The 13,535-nt window shown below is 36.7% G+C and overlaps 1 pseudogene; it reads left to right on the forward strand.

Annotated features, from left to right (window-relative positions):
• The first annotated feature begins 11,360 nt into the window (after positions 1-11,360).
• On the forward strand, positions 11,361-11,494 carry LOC116094607 (annotated as a pseudogene).
• Positions 11,495-13,535: the final 2,041 nt, after the last annotated feature.

Here is a 13,535-nt window from a genome sequence, read left to right on the forward strand (position 1 = left end):
GGCTAGAATTACTAGAATTACACAGAATTACTAGACAGGAATATTTGCTGCTCTCACAGCAAATGCCAGAGAGTGTTCTTTTGATTAGTCAAATAAGTTCTATTTGAAGAGTATTTTGTTTGTTTGTTTGTTCTAAACTGTTGCTAGTATTAAGTTTTATAAGTAACTATTCTCTAGGATAAAGATGAAATAAATATACTGCATAAAATCTGCATATTTCACAACAATAGAAATAACAAAGTAAAAGCTGGGCAGTGGTGGCACACACCTTTAGTCCCAGCAATTGGGACGCAGAGGGAGGTAGATTTCTGAGTTCGAGGCCAGCCTGGTCTACAGAGTGAGTTCCAGGACAGCCAGGGCTATACCGAAAAGCCTTGTCTCAAACAAACAAACAAACAAACAAATAAATAAATAACAAAGTAATAAATTTTTCCTGTCTATAAACTCCAGCTCTATATTTAGCTGTTATCCTATTTAAATTTACCTCTGGCATCATGTAATATAGTCTGATGCATTCAAATTGATTTCCCACTGAGGAATACACCTATGTAATTTACTTAATCAACTATTTTTTATTGTTGTTATTGATTGTTGAATGTGTTTGGGGGTTATATTTGGTGGCATTGAGGATTGAATCCAGACCTATTCCATCCAAGGCAAGCTCTTTATCACTAAGCAATATCCACAGTACTGTAACAAGTTCTTACTACATTGCCAGGGATACTACAAACTCATGTTTTAGGCTTACCTTGAACCTGTGATCTTACTGTCTCAACCTCATAAGCAGCTGGGATTACAGGCCAGCATCATCGGGCCTATATATGTTGTTTAATATTTAATAGATAACTTATCAATACACATTTCATAGATCTTAATTTCCTGTCTCAAGAGAAACCAGAACACTGGAACACACTCCTTATTTACTCCCGTACTTAATGGAATTTCAGCATATTGCTTGGCCGAAATGTATATGAAGGTACTTTATCTTACTCAGGAATCATCTCTAGACAGACATTAGCATTTTAAAATGATGAAAACATACTTCTTTCAGCAAAGGACAGGACAACCCCCTCTTGAAATGCTAAACTCTTATTCCCATCATAAAGATGTATGTGTCCATCAGAGCCTACAGAACCCAAAGAGAGAAAATTATTCAAATAGTTTGAGAAATAAACTCTATACAAGATGAGTTTCAGATGTGCTCTCTAATAAATCTTAATATATGATATTTTGCTTCTCATCTATTGACTATTTATTTCTAACCATATTTATGTGTACCAGGATGTCAGGGGAAAATTCGAGTCGTATGCCATGCTGAAAAAAACAACAAAATCTAAGTCCTAGATCTTCCCTTTCATCATACCAATCACAGTCACAGATACAGTGAAGCTTTGTAAGAGAACAAAACATCCAAGCAAGATGCCCACTTTCAGCTTCCTGTGGAACAGATGGGGAACAATGTGGGGTCTTTCTCTTGAAATGTTGGGGAACATGACTTGGATGGAGGATACTCCCACCAGGGTACCTGCTAACTTACATCTGATAATGAAACTTCTGCCGTTCACATTTAAGCATGAGTGGATGGTAGTAAACATTATTTGTTACCATTTAATGAAAATGTGTTACAATATGCGAGAATATACTCAGAAAGTCCAGAGAATGTGCAACCCCTCTTGATATTTATCCTCTAGTAAAGGAAACACAATAAATATGCAGTATCAACTCAGGTAATAATCAATGTGCATGTAAATCCACGTAAGAGATTCAGATGAGGCAGAGGAAGGAGACAGGTTTTCAGGACCAATCTCTGAACATAGCTTCATGAGGTGAGCAATGAATAATTAAGAAGCTGGTGAGGTGGCTCAGCAGGGACTTGCAGAGCTAGTCTGATGACCCCAGTTCCATTCTTGGAACCCAGGTAAAGGAGAAAGTGAACTGAGTCACAGGGCTTTCCTCTGACCTCCATGTACATCATGATGTACATGCCTCCACTTGTACATCATTCACAAACATACAATAATGATTAAACTAAAATACATTTGAATGCAAAACATACCTTTAGATCTGGAATAATGAGTATCAAGTGCTCTGAGTCAGAATCTTTATAAAAGATGATGTGTATATGTATATTTATATGTATTTGTGCAGTGTGAAAAAGGGAAAAGATTCTTGCTGGACAGGTAAGTGGTGTAGTTAAGTGATCAGTATTAAAAGGTAAATGGTACTGGAATGGTTGTCATGGTGCTGTCTGATTGTATAGTGATGGTCAGTATTTTGATCATGGGTTACATATAATCATAGGAAGCAATATAAACGTGAGTGTATATCCCTGATTGGTTTTTGCACGATTTGATCTATGTTAAGTCATCTCGGAAGAAAACCCTTATAACAGAAAATGACTCCACCAGATTGTTTTTAAGCAAATCTGTAGTGTGTTTTTATGATTAGTGATTGATATGGGATGGCTAATATCACTAAGGACAGTTTCACCCCTTCCTGGGCAGGTGATATAAGAAAGCCATTGAACAAGGAACTATGAACAAGCCAGTAAAGGATCACTCCTCCATGGCCACAAAATCAATGTTTCCCTCTAGGTTCCTGCTTTGAGTTTCTGCCCTGACTCTCTTCAGTGATGGAGTGTGACCTGAGATTTAGTTGCAAGATGAAAGAAATCATTTTCTCCCCAATGCTTTTGGTCATGGTGTTTGCTTGCTTGATTTTTGTTTATTTTACAATAATAAAAACCCAAACTAGGACAGGGTGATTGGTAGTGTTATGGTAGCTAGGTGGGGTAATGACGGCATGGTTTTATAATGATCAGTGCTATCATAATGGTGGACAAACCTATGAGAGAAACAGAACACAGCTGGACTTTGAGAACAAGAGCACAAAACTGAAGTTGAACTCACTGACAACTTGGTCTCAAAAGACATTGGAAAGACTGTTAGAACCACTGTAATGATCTCTAAAGGCTGCTTCCTCTGTGGTCAAAATAGCTTGTAAATGGCCCTAGTCATCTCTCAATACCTCCATCCAGGGTACCAAGCCCAGGAACATGAGCATGTGGAGGATCCATTTTCCTTTTGACAATAGAAAGATGTTTTCACAAAATGAAAGCAAGCTGGGTCTAGTCACAGGTTTCAGATAAATCCAAATGAGTTTGTGATTTGAAGGTCAACAAAGTTTTAATCAGGGCCAATGAGAAATAATTAAGGGAGAGGGTTGAAGTGCAGACAATTAATAAAAGAAGAAAATGGATATTCATAGCCATATGTTGTCAGAAACAAAGACCAAATCTTTTCTTTAAAATAATTATCCAAAGGAACTTTGTATTTGATTTAATAAAAAGAAGTATGCTAAGATCAAGAAGCATAGGTACAATTTGATCTTTTTAATATGCCAGACAATAATAATGCATGCATTAATTTGGTGTCATTTATTATATACAACATTATGCAAAGCAAAATAAATATACTCTTGATATTTACAAGAACTTGAAAAATTAAATCAAGCATTTAATGCTTTGTTGTAATCTGATAAATTTCATAGAGACTAAGAATGTAGCAATAAGTTCATGACTCACTAAAATAAAGCATAACTCTCAGCTTCTTTGTATCAAATGACTCCATTCTCATTGCTAATAATATTCTTTTTCATATTAATCATTTACCCACCCTTTCTCTCCATCTATTGTTCAGGCCTCACAGAAAATTATTTATTGGGATATTTAAAATGTGGTCTAGAAGAGCAGGTCTTTATAACATTTCCTTTAAACAATGTACATGTTTAGGCAGTAATGCATAGCTCTTGGGTTTTCTCTTCTCTCTCTCTTTCTCTTCCTCTCTCCATCTCTCCCTCCCACCCACCATGTAAGTTTGTATAAGTGTCATCTTTAAACATTGGTAGAACCCAGTTATACTTGGCAGTTATACTTGGTATGATTTTCATAATGAATAATTTCTGCTTACATATTTAATGTCAGTTATGTGAAAATAAGTAAGGTTGATAATTGACTTGCATGACTCTGATAGATCTGTTGTTTATTTGATAGATTGATTGTTTTTCATACCTCTATTTTCTTAGACATTCATATTGGTTTAACTGAACATCCAACTATTGGACTCTTCTGGTTTGTTTATTCTCAGCCAGTCACAATGGACATGAAATTATGTTTAAAGATATGGTAGTTTTCCAGCTAGAGTGCCATAACCTTTGCCCAAAGAGGAAGAGGAATTGTCTCTGATGCCCTGGGTGTCTGGGTAAGGGGTAGCTGCTGTCCAACACCCTCAATTGAAACACATCAAATATACACCACGATCCTCTCTTAAAGGTAATTTTCATTTTAACACTAACATTTGCTTCTTTTTTTCTCAACTTCAATAAAATGTAATATTTATGCAAACCAATGTTTTGTAGTACATTGAATTTCTAACTTTTACAAGACAAATATTCAGTCTGATATTGTTGGAAGTGAGGACTGAATGTACAACAGTATAATATACCTGATAATCCAAGAAGTCTCTGGTTTCCTGGTGTAGCTAAGTACTGTCAGTATTTGACAATGATTATCATATTTCATTATTATTTTATTTATTTACATTCCAGTCATTGTCATCCCCAACAGTACCTCATGCCATCCTGCTGCAGCTTTTTCTCTGTCCAATTACATTAGGGCAGTGATAGGCCTGTGATTGGGCAGGAATAGAGAGGTGGAGAGTTGGAGGACTAGAAAGATCAGGAGCAGGAGGAGAGAGGTCATCATCATGGAGGCAGAGGATGAGGACGAGTCAGACCCCACGAGGTTACACAACCAAGCAAAGGTTTTTACAAAATAGATTAATTGGGTTAGAATAACATCCTTATTATTTGGTTCTGAAATTATTGTATTGGCACCTTATAAATTGTGATTTTATTATTATATAAATCTGATTGGCTATTAAGGCCTTAAGACTCATGCTTTACTTATTGGGTCCTAGGTACTATCTAGAAGAGTGATTGTGGGGGTGTATAGAGGAGTTACATGTAAGTGAGATCTTGTAAATAGCTGGGAGAAAATCACAAGAGCCTGCTGGGACATGGTGATGCCCTGACTGCAAGGGCTCAGGAAGGTGGCCCAGTGGGAAATGGAGTGTGCAGGGTGGATTCATTTTTATTATTCCCACAACAGATGGTCACCCAACATGCTGGCTGGGCAGAAATCCACTAGTAATTTAAAATTATTACCCTGAGAGTTAAAGTTTATATTTTCTTTTTTTTTCTTCTTTTTTTTGGGGTGATGGGGTTAATAGCTGAGTGGCACCAAAACTGTGACTCAAGTGCGCCAAGTTGAAACAAAGAAAACAGCTCTGAGGTTCCCTGCTGTGGGGAGTTACCAGCTGCTCTGACTCCTGAGTAGAGAGTGCAGGGCTAAACACTGCCTGCTTGAACAACTATTAATTAATAAAAATCTCTGGCCCCAGGCAGAGAGCCAAACAGAAGGTTGATATAACTTATTTACTTACCCCGAGGACACTCATAATCCTTCAAACGTGGCCTACACGGGAATTTTGAGTGACATTTTTCTACCTGGTTAGGTAGAAATGACCTAAGTAAGAGGCTCATACAATATCTTAGTTTATTTCATTGGTTTTAGATTGTTTTAATTTTACCAGGATGGGGGAAATTAGTCACTGACTCCAGAGTAGAGAGTGCAGTGCTGACCATTGCCTGCTTTGAACAGGTATTAATTAATAATATTTAAGGCTCTAAGCAGAGAAACAAACAGAAAGTTGGCATAACTTATTTACTTAGCCAGAGGAAGCGTATATTCTTTCAAATGTGGCCTACATGGGAATTTTGTAGGTATTGAAGGGGATCTCTGGGAGGAGTTAGGGTATAAAAAGGAAAAGAGAATGTGACTTAATTCTATTTACTTAAAATGTTTTTAAATGTTAACAAATTCAGATAACTTGAAATCATGTATCTTTTCTCATCATAATTCATTAAAACTTAAATCAATAAAAAAGAAAAAGAAAAAAGTCATATGTTCCTATTTGGTACAGAATTTATTTTGATACAAAATCAAGGTTATCTTTGGTATAAATTTTTTCTATTAATACTAAATAATTAAAAGTACAGGGCTAAGACCCAGTACTTCTTTTACTGTTATTATAAAGAGATCTGAGATGTTTAGACCTGTGAGTTTTTGGACCAAATTATCAAAGTCATGGCTCTGAGTTTATTGTTAGGGTGATTTAAAGATTTTATTTAAAAATAGCTGAGAGTAGTTAACAAACAACAGTCCACATTACTTTACATGGAAAGTTGGTGTTCAACAACATCAGAAATCCACAGAATGTGACATTTAATATTATTTATTCACTTGTTGAGACTAGTCTGCTCCTGACAGCTTTCCCTGTCTTAGATTCAGAGAAGAAACTGAGCATCACTGGAGTTGTTCCAGTTGTGGCAAGACTAGGTAAAAAGTTGCCTCCTTATCTACAGATAATACTGCCCAAAAGGACACATTCACAGGCCTAGGACAGCTTAAATCTGCCAAGACAGAGTAGGCGAGTCCTTAATATTGCTATGTCTCTTGTCTGTCAGACATTCATAGGCCAGAAGGCTGAAGATCTCCAATGATGCTCCAACGTTTTGAAGTAAGGACTGTCCAGGTGTCCTGCAGTCTCTATCAATTAGCTAAATTTTAGAAGCTGTGTTAGGCTTTCCATACATTCTCTATTATTCAGTCGTTCTTGGATTTCTGATGGAATTGAAAAACTGCATAGTCTCCTAGCCAGCCCAGGCTTTTTACTTTTGAGAAAATGGTTTTCAGATGGCATCCAATCAAAGCCAAGATATAGCCAAGTGCAAAGTTTTTGTCTTTTAAGATAGAAGATAGTGTTCAATTTTATTTACAAAGAAGTTGGACTAGGTGTCAGATATACCTTATACCAGATAATTTATAATGTATGTAATAGTGGTGTTCGATTTATATTTTGAGAGAAAGTTTTTTTTTAATTGAACAGAAAGGGTGAAGTGCTGCAGCATTTTCTCTATCCAATCACATTAGAGCAGTGGCAGGCCTGTGATTGGGCAAGAATAGAGAGGTGGAGCAAGAGTTGGAGGAGGAGAGAGGTAAGGAGCAGGAGGAGAGAGGTCATCATCATGGAGTCAGAGGATGAGGACGAGCCAGACTCCATGTGGTTACACAACCAAGCAAAGGTTTTTAAGAAATAGATTAATTGTGTTAGAATATTGTCTTTATTATTTGGTTCTGAAATTATTGTATTGGCACCTTGTAAATTGTGATTGTATTATTATATAAATCTGATTGGATATTAAGGCCTTAAGAGTCATGCTTTATTTAACGTGTCCTAGGTGCTATCTAGATGAACGATTGTGGGGGTGTGTAAAGAGTTTCATGTATGTGAGATCTTGTAAATAGCTGGGAGAAAATCACAAGAGCCCGCCGGGACGTGGTTATGTCTGGACAGCACTGGCTCAAGGACATGGCCCAGTGGGAAATGGAGTTTGCAGGGTGGATTCATTTTTTTATTATTCCTGCAATACCATCTCTCCTCCTTTTTGCCTTCTAGAGGGTGTTTCCCCCAGCACCAGGCCTCCCCTCTCCCTGGGGCCTCAAGCATCTCAAGGACTAAGTGCATCTTCTCCCACTGACCAGGCCGACCTTTGCTATATTTGTGCCAGGGATTTCAGACTGGCCTGTGTCTGCCTCTGGTTGCTGGCTCAGTCTCTGGGAGCTCCCCGGGGTCTGTTTTAGTTGAGACTGCTGGTCTTCCTATGGAGTCACTCTCCCTTTCAGCTTCTTCAATCCTTCCCATAATTCAACCAAAGGAGTCTCCAAATTCTGTCCAATGGTTGGGTGTATCTGCTTCTGTCTCAGTCAGCTGCTGATAGGTTCTCTCAGAGGACAGTCATGCCAGGCTCCTGTCTGTAAGCACCTCATGGCATCAGTAATAGTTTCAGGCCTTGGTGCCCTCCCCTGACCCACATGAGATGGATCTCAAGTTGGTCCAGTCTTTGGACCAATCTTTCTTTTAGTCTCTTCTCCATTTTTGTCCCTGTATTTCTTTTAGATAGGAACAATTCTGGGTCAGAAAATTTAACGGTAGGTTAGTAGCCCTGTCTCTCTGCTTGAGGCCCTGTGTATTGGAGGGTCCCTGTCCCCAATGTTGGGCTTTTGGCTAAGATCACCCACATGAGTCCTTAGAGCCTCTCACCTCCTGGGTCTCTGGTACTTTCTAGAGGGTCCCCTACCTCCCACTCCCAGATGCTGCTTATTTCAATTCATTCTCTTTGCCCTCTGGGCTTCTCTTCTGTCCCCTATACCTGATCCTGTTCCAGTTTTCCAATTTTCCTATCCTTTTCCCACCCAGGTCCCTCACTCCCTCTCCCTCCTGTGATTATTTCCTTGCCCCCTTCTAAGTAAGATTGAAGCCTCCTCGCTTGGGCTTTTCTGCTTGTTACACTTCTTATGTGTGTGGGTTGTATCCTAGGTATTCTGTACTTTTTGTCTACTATCCACTTATCAGTGAGTACATACCATGCATGTCATTTTTTTGGTCTGAGTTATCTCACTCAGGATGGTATTTTCTAGTTCCATCCATTTGCCTGCAAAATTCATGATGTCCTCATTTTTGGTAGCAGAATACTATTCCATTGTGTAAATGAAACACATTTTCTGTATCTATTCTTTGGTTGAGGGACATTTGGGTTGTTTGCTGCTTCTGGCTGTTAAAAATATGGCTGCTATGAACATGGTGTAGCATGTGTTCCTGTGGCATGGCGGGAAGTTTTTTGAGTGTATGCCCAGGAGTTTTATAGCTGGGTCTTCAAGTAGAACTATTTCCAATTTTCTGAGGAAATGACAGATTGATTATCAGAATGGTTGTACCCGTTTACAATCCCACCAGCAATGGAGGAGTTTATTTTCTTTTAAGACTATTTTCTTCTTTGAGCCAAGGTAGGACTTACCTTAGTTGATATTTTCTTTTTTAATATTTGATAATTTTTATAATTATATGCATGTGTTAGTGCATTTGTGTGTTATGAATTTGTTCATGCTAATGCTCCTGGAGGCTAAAGGAGGACACTTAATACCCTGGGAGACTACAACTGCATAAGATTCCAATCTCTGGATAAGTAACAAGTGCTGTTACCAGCTGAGCCAACTTTCCAGGTCCTAGGTTCTTATTTTTATTTTCTACATACACACAGGCATACACAAAACACACACACACACATACACACACACACACACACACACTGCTTCATATATACACACACACAGCTTCATGTATACACACACACACACTGCTTCATATATGCACATACACTGCTTCATGTATACACACACACACACACACTGCTTCATATATACACACACACTGCTTCATGTATACACACACACACACACACACACACACACACACACACACACAAATATGCATGCACATGCACATGACCAGCCCCATACACACACAAAATCCTTTAGGTGAAGTTTGAATGTTAACAACTAAAACTAGTATTTTCAGCTCTAGGCTTGCTGTGCCCTGTTGAGTTGCATGCCAACTACTCTGTTATTTCTCCTTCTAAAATATTCATTATTTAAATAAGATTTTATGCCAAGATAAAGAATAAAAATACCTTATTACTAAAAAAGGACAATTTGTACTTTTATATAATAAGATGCATTTATCCCAAGTTACTTGATGTTCTTAGATTGAAATGCAACTAATTTTAACTAAATGGAGAACTCCTGACAAGTTGGATCATCACAGTACTAAATAGTGTGAAGATAACCATGGTAATTTTCAATAATGACAGCTTTAGAGTCATTCACACTTTACTAAAAATCACCCTGGTTCTGATACTTTGCCCAGAATTATAAAAAAACAAAATGTCCTTCGTTCATTGTATTTTTTTACTAGAAAATATTTCTGTACCTCCTCTAAATTATTTAATTTCAAGAAATAGAATAATAAATTATATCTGCTTGAAAACTTTGCTCCACATTATGAGGAAACATTATGGATAGCAACTGTGGTGGTTTGAGAGAATCGTCTGATAGGCTCATGTGCTGGTTCCCATTCAATGGGACTGTTGGGGAAGGATTGAGAGGTATGTCCTTGTGGGCGGAGGTATTTCACTGGGTTTGACCTCAGTGCTTTCAAAAGCCTGGTGTTATTTTCAGTGTTCTACCTCCGTCTTACAGTTGAGGAAGACGATGTAGTCTTACTTGTTCCTGTGCTCATGGCTTCAGTCTCCTTCGTACACTCTGAAAGAATAAGATAAATAATTTGTATGGGTTTTGGGTTGCGTCATATCAATAGAAAATTAGCTCAGACCATCACAAATAGGCCATAGATGTCTTTATCTCACATTATAAGACAGAAACCTATAATGGTGTACTTTTGCAAACCACCTAAAACAGCATTTGTATACTGGTAAATGAAATAAAGAACTTCTATAAGAAAACTATCACATATGTATTATATGTAATTATTTATATGTAATTCATTCTTAAATACCAAAGGTTTCATACCCTATAAACTTGAATTTCAGTAGCAAGGTAGTGGGAAATTTTTCCTTCAAAAATCAGGTCTTCCGAGTTCAAAGATGTTTAAAATATATGAACTCCAATGTAACATGTAAATGCTCAAGAGATAGAGGAAGGAATGGGAAATTCTGGCTGTTAAATGGCATGTGACTCATGCTACTGAGCAATAAGATCAATATCACATCCTTCCCATTCAGCAAAGGAGGAAATGAACAAATTGAATTCAGAGTGGGAACATGAACTTCTTTTTTAAAGGAATGAGTTCCAGATTCTGCATTATTTTGTAGCAGGAATCTAGAGGCTGCATATACATGGCTAAAAATCTATCTGTATAGTGTGTCTTAAACACTTTTTCAACATTTGAGGTATATGATCTATGAGAATAAGCATGTTATTGTCTTTTATTTAATTTTTAAATATTTGTTTTATTTTGTATTAATTTTATTTTATGTGTTTCTATTTTATGTGTTTTGCCTACAGGTATGTATGAGTACTATGTGAGTGATGTGTGTGCAGGTGACCATGGAGGTTAGAAGATAACAATAGATCCACTGGAACCTGAATGACAGATGGTTGTGAGTAGCTTTGTCCATGCTGGGTAATGAACCCAGGTCCGTTGAAGTAGCAGCTGCTAGAGACTCACCTCTCTAGCCCCAGTAATTTCTCTTACATGTTAATATGAACAAAAGAGGTAGAATCATTTTTTTAAAAAAAATATTTAAAAGATATTTGAATGGCTAAAGAAAGTTCTTTAAGTGTCATGTTTGCTTGTAATGCTACAACTTAGGTCATTGGAGTTTGTATGTGTGTGTGTGTTTGTATGAATGCTGAAGTGGTGGACAAAGACTTAAAAATGACTACAAAAATAAAACTGTTTTTCTAAACAGAAACCATTGTGCAGCATGAGTTTGGATATACATAAGAAGGAATATGATACTTGAGAGGTCTCACTACCAATGATTTTGAGAATGAGCTTTTTATAAAGTAAAGTTATTACTTTTATAGTAAAATAAGGCAGAGATTCAAAGCCTTTGAAAACCAAGATTCTGTAAAGAGTGGTTTCTGCTTCATTAGAATTCCAAGTTACAGAATCTGGTAAACTCTAGAAACTACCATATCAACATATATTATTTTCATGAGAACTCAACGTACATGTATATATAAGATATTTGGCTTGTACATCTGAGCTCCTTTCCTCTGTAGTGAGGGAAAGAATATTTGAGAGTGACTAAACTTTCCACCTAATATTCAGCATTTTTTCTAAGACAGAATGAGTTAATTTTGAGGCATCAACTCAGATCTTTTGAAATGGAATTTACTTGGCAGATGTGGTATTGCTGGCTCACAAGAAAGGTTGTATTTTTCTTCTTACTTTGTTTATTGTATTTCCATGTTAAGTTTGAAATTATTTACATTGATTCATGTTATATCCCATGCCTTTGATTTCACATAAAATGAGAAGTTTTTGTAGATATACTTTATGAAGAGAGAGAACCTAGATATGTGTATGCATAATTTAAGTATATAATTACATATGACTTATGTGATGGTTGGCTGAGAATGATGCCTATAGGCTCAGGTATTTGAATACTGAGTTTGCATTTGGAGATGATGTTTAGGGAGGCTGGCATTATTTTAAGAAGTACACCATGGGAGGCAGGCTGTGAGTACAAAGACTAGCATCATTTCCAATTCACTCCACCTGCTTTCTGTATGATATTTGGAAATCTGAGGTCTTTGCTGTTCCAGCCACTAGCCCTGACACTCATTGCTACAACTCGTGTCTTGCTATACGTTGATCCCAAATAAACTCTTTTCCATATATAAGTTGCCTTCATCATGGTATTTCAAACAGTATAAAAGTGACTGATACAATATAGAGTAAGTCTAAGCCAGCCTGCCTCCATATGTGTGCTGTCAAGTAGATGTACAGAGATTTCTAGAGAACTAAATTTCTCTGCTCACCTGCTCAACTCTTTCCATTTTCATATAACTCTTCACATATTCATTTCTCAACTTTAACATATTTTATAATTTTTTCCATAAATGCACTTGATATTCTAGTTTCAGGAATATAGTGTTAGGTATTCTGCTAGATGTCAAGTGTGTAGTAGGCCACTGTAGAGACTGGATTGTGCTGTATCAATTCCCAAGAAACATGTGACTAAGTAATATTGAGTTCAACACTGAAAAGGATAATGCTGAAGGGTATGCAGCTTAGATTCAGGATAAGAAAAGAATTTCTCAAGAAATTAAATCCTAGTTGCTGTTAAAAGGCTAAATAGCAACTGGAAGATGTAGAGATTGGAAGATGAGAGTTTTCCAGGCATATATCATATACAAGACAGAATTTGACTCATTTGAAAACAGATACAATGGTTCATTATAAAGTGACAGTCACATAATGTGAAGCAATTCAAAGTCACATTCTGCACTCAATGGTGCATGTGCTGAAAGACAAGACACATGATTTGAAAATTTCCTTAAAATTTGTCAAAAAAAAACCAGTATATCAGTTGTATAGCAGAATACGCATGTCAGAATGTACCCATTACAAAATTTTAGTTGTATAATTTAGAAGATCGTACTTGCTACATAGTACGTTATTGGGCATGATTAAAAATTACATATGGTGTTAAGTATGAACATGTAATTTCAACGATTTGATTGAGGGAATTAAAGCAAAGCTATAATTTTGTATTGGTCTGTGAAAAAATCACAGATTTAGTTTAATTTTAATGTATTTTTAATTGACACCAAATGATATTACTTTCTCCTCTTTCTAACTCACCAGACACTACTCATCGACAGTCCTTTCCTCTGAGAATTGTTAAATACGTCTTTATCAAGGATGATAAATTATATTTTATCTTTATATATGCATGTATATGTGTATAAATTCGACTCACTGAATCTATCCTTGTTGTCTTTGTGTGTATGTGTGTGTGTGTATATATATATATATATATATATA

The sequence above is a fragment of the Mastomys coucha genome, unplaced genomic scaffold (assembly GCF_008632895.1).
Source record: "Mastomys coucha isolate ucsf_1 unplaced genomic scaffold, UCSF_Mcou_1 pScaffold16, whole genome shotgun sequence".
Classification (NCBI taxonomy): Eukaryota; Metazoa; Chordata; class Mammalia; order Rodentia; family Muridae; genus Mastomys; species Mastomys coucha.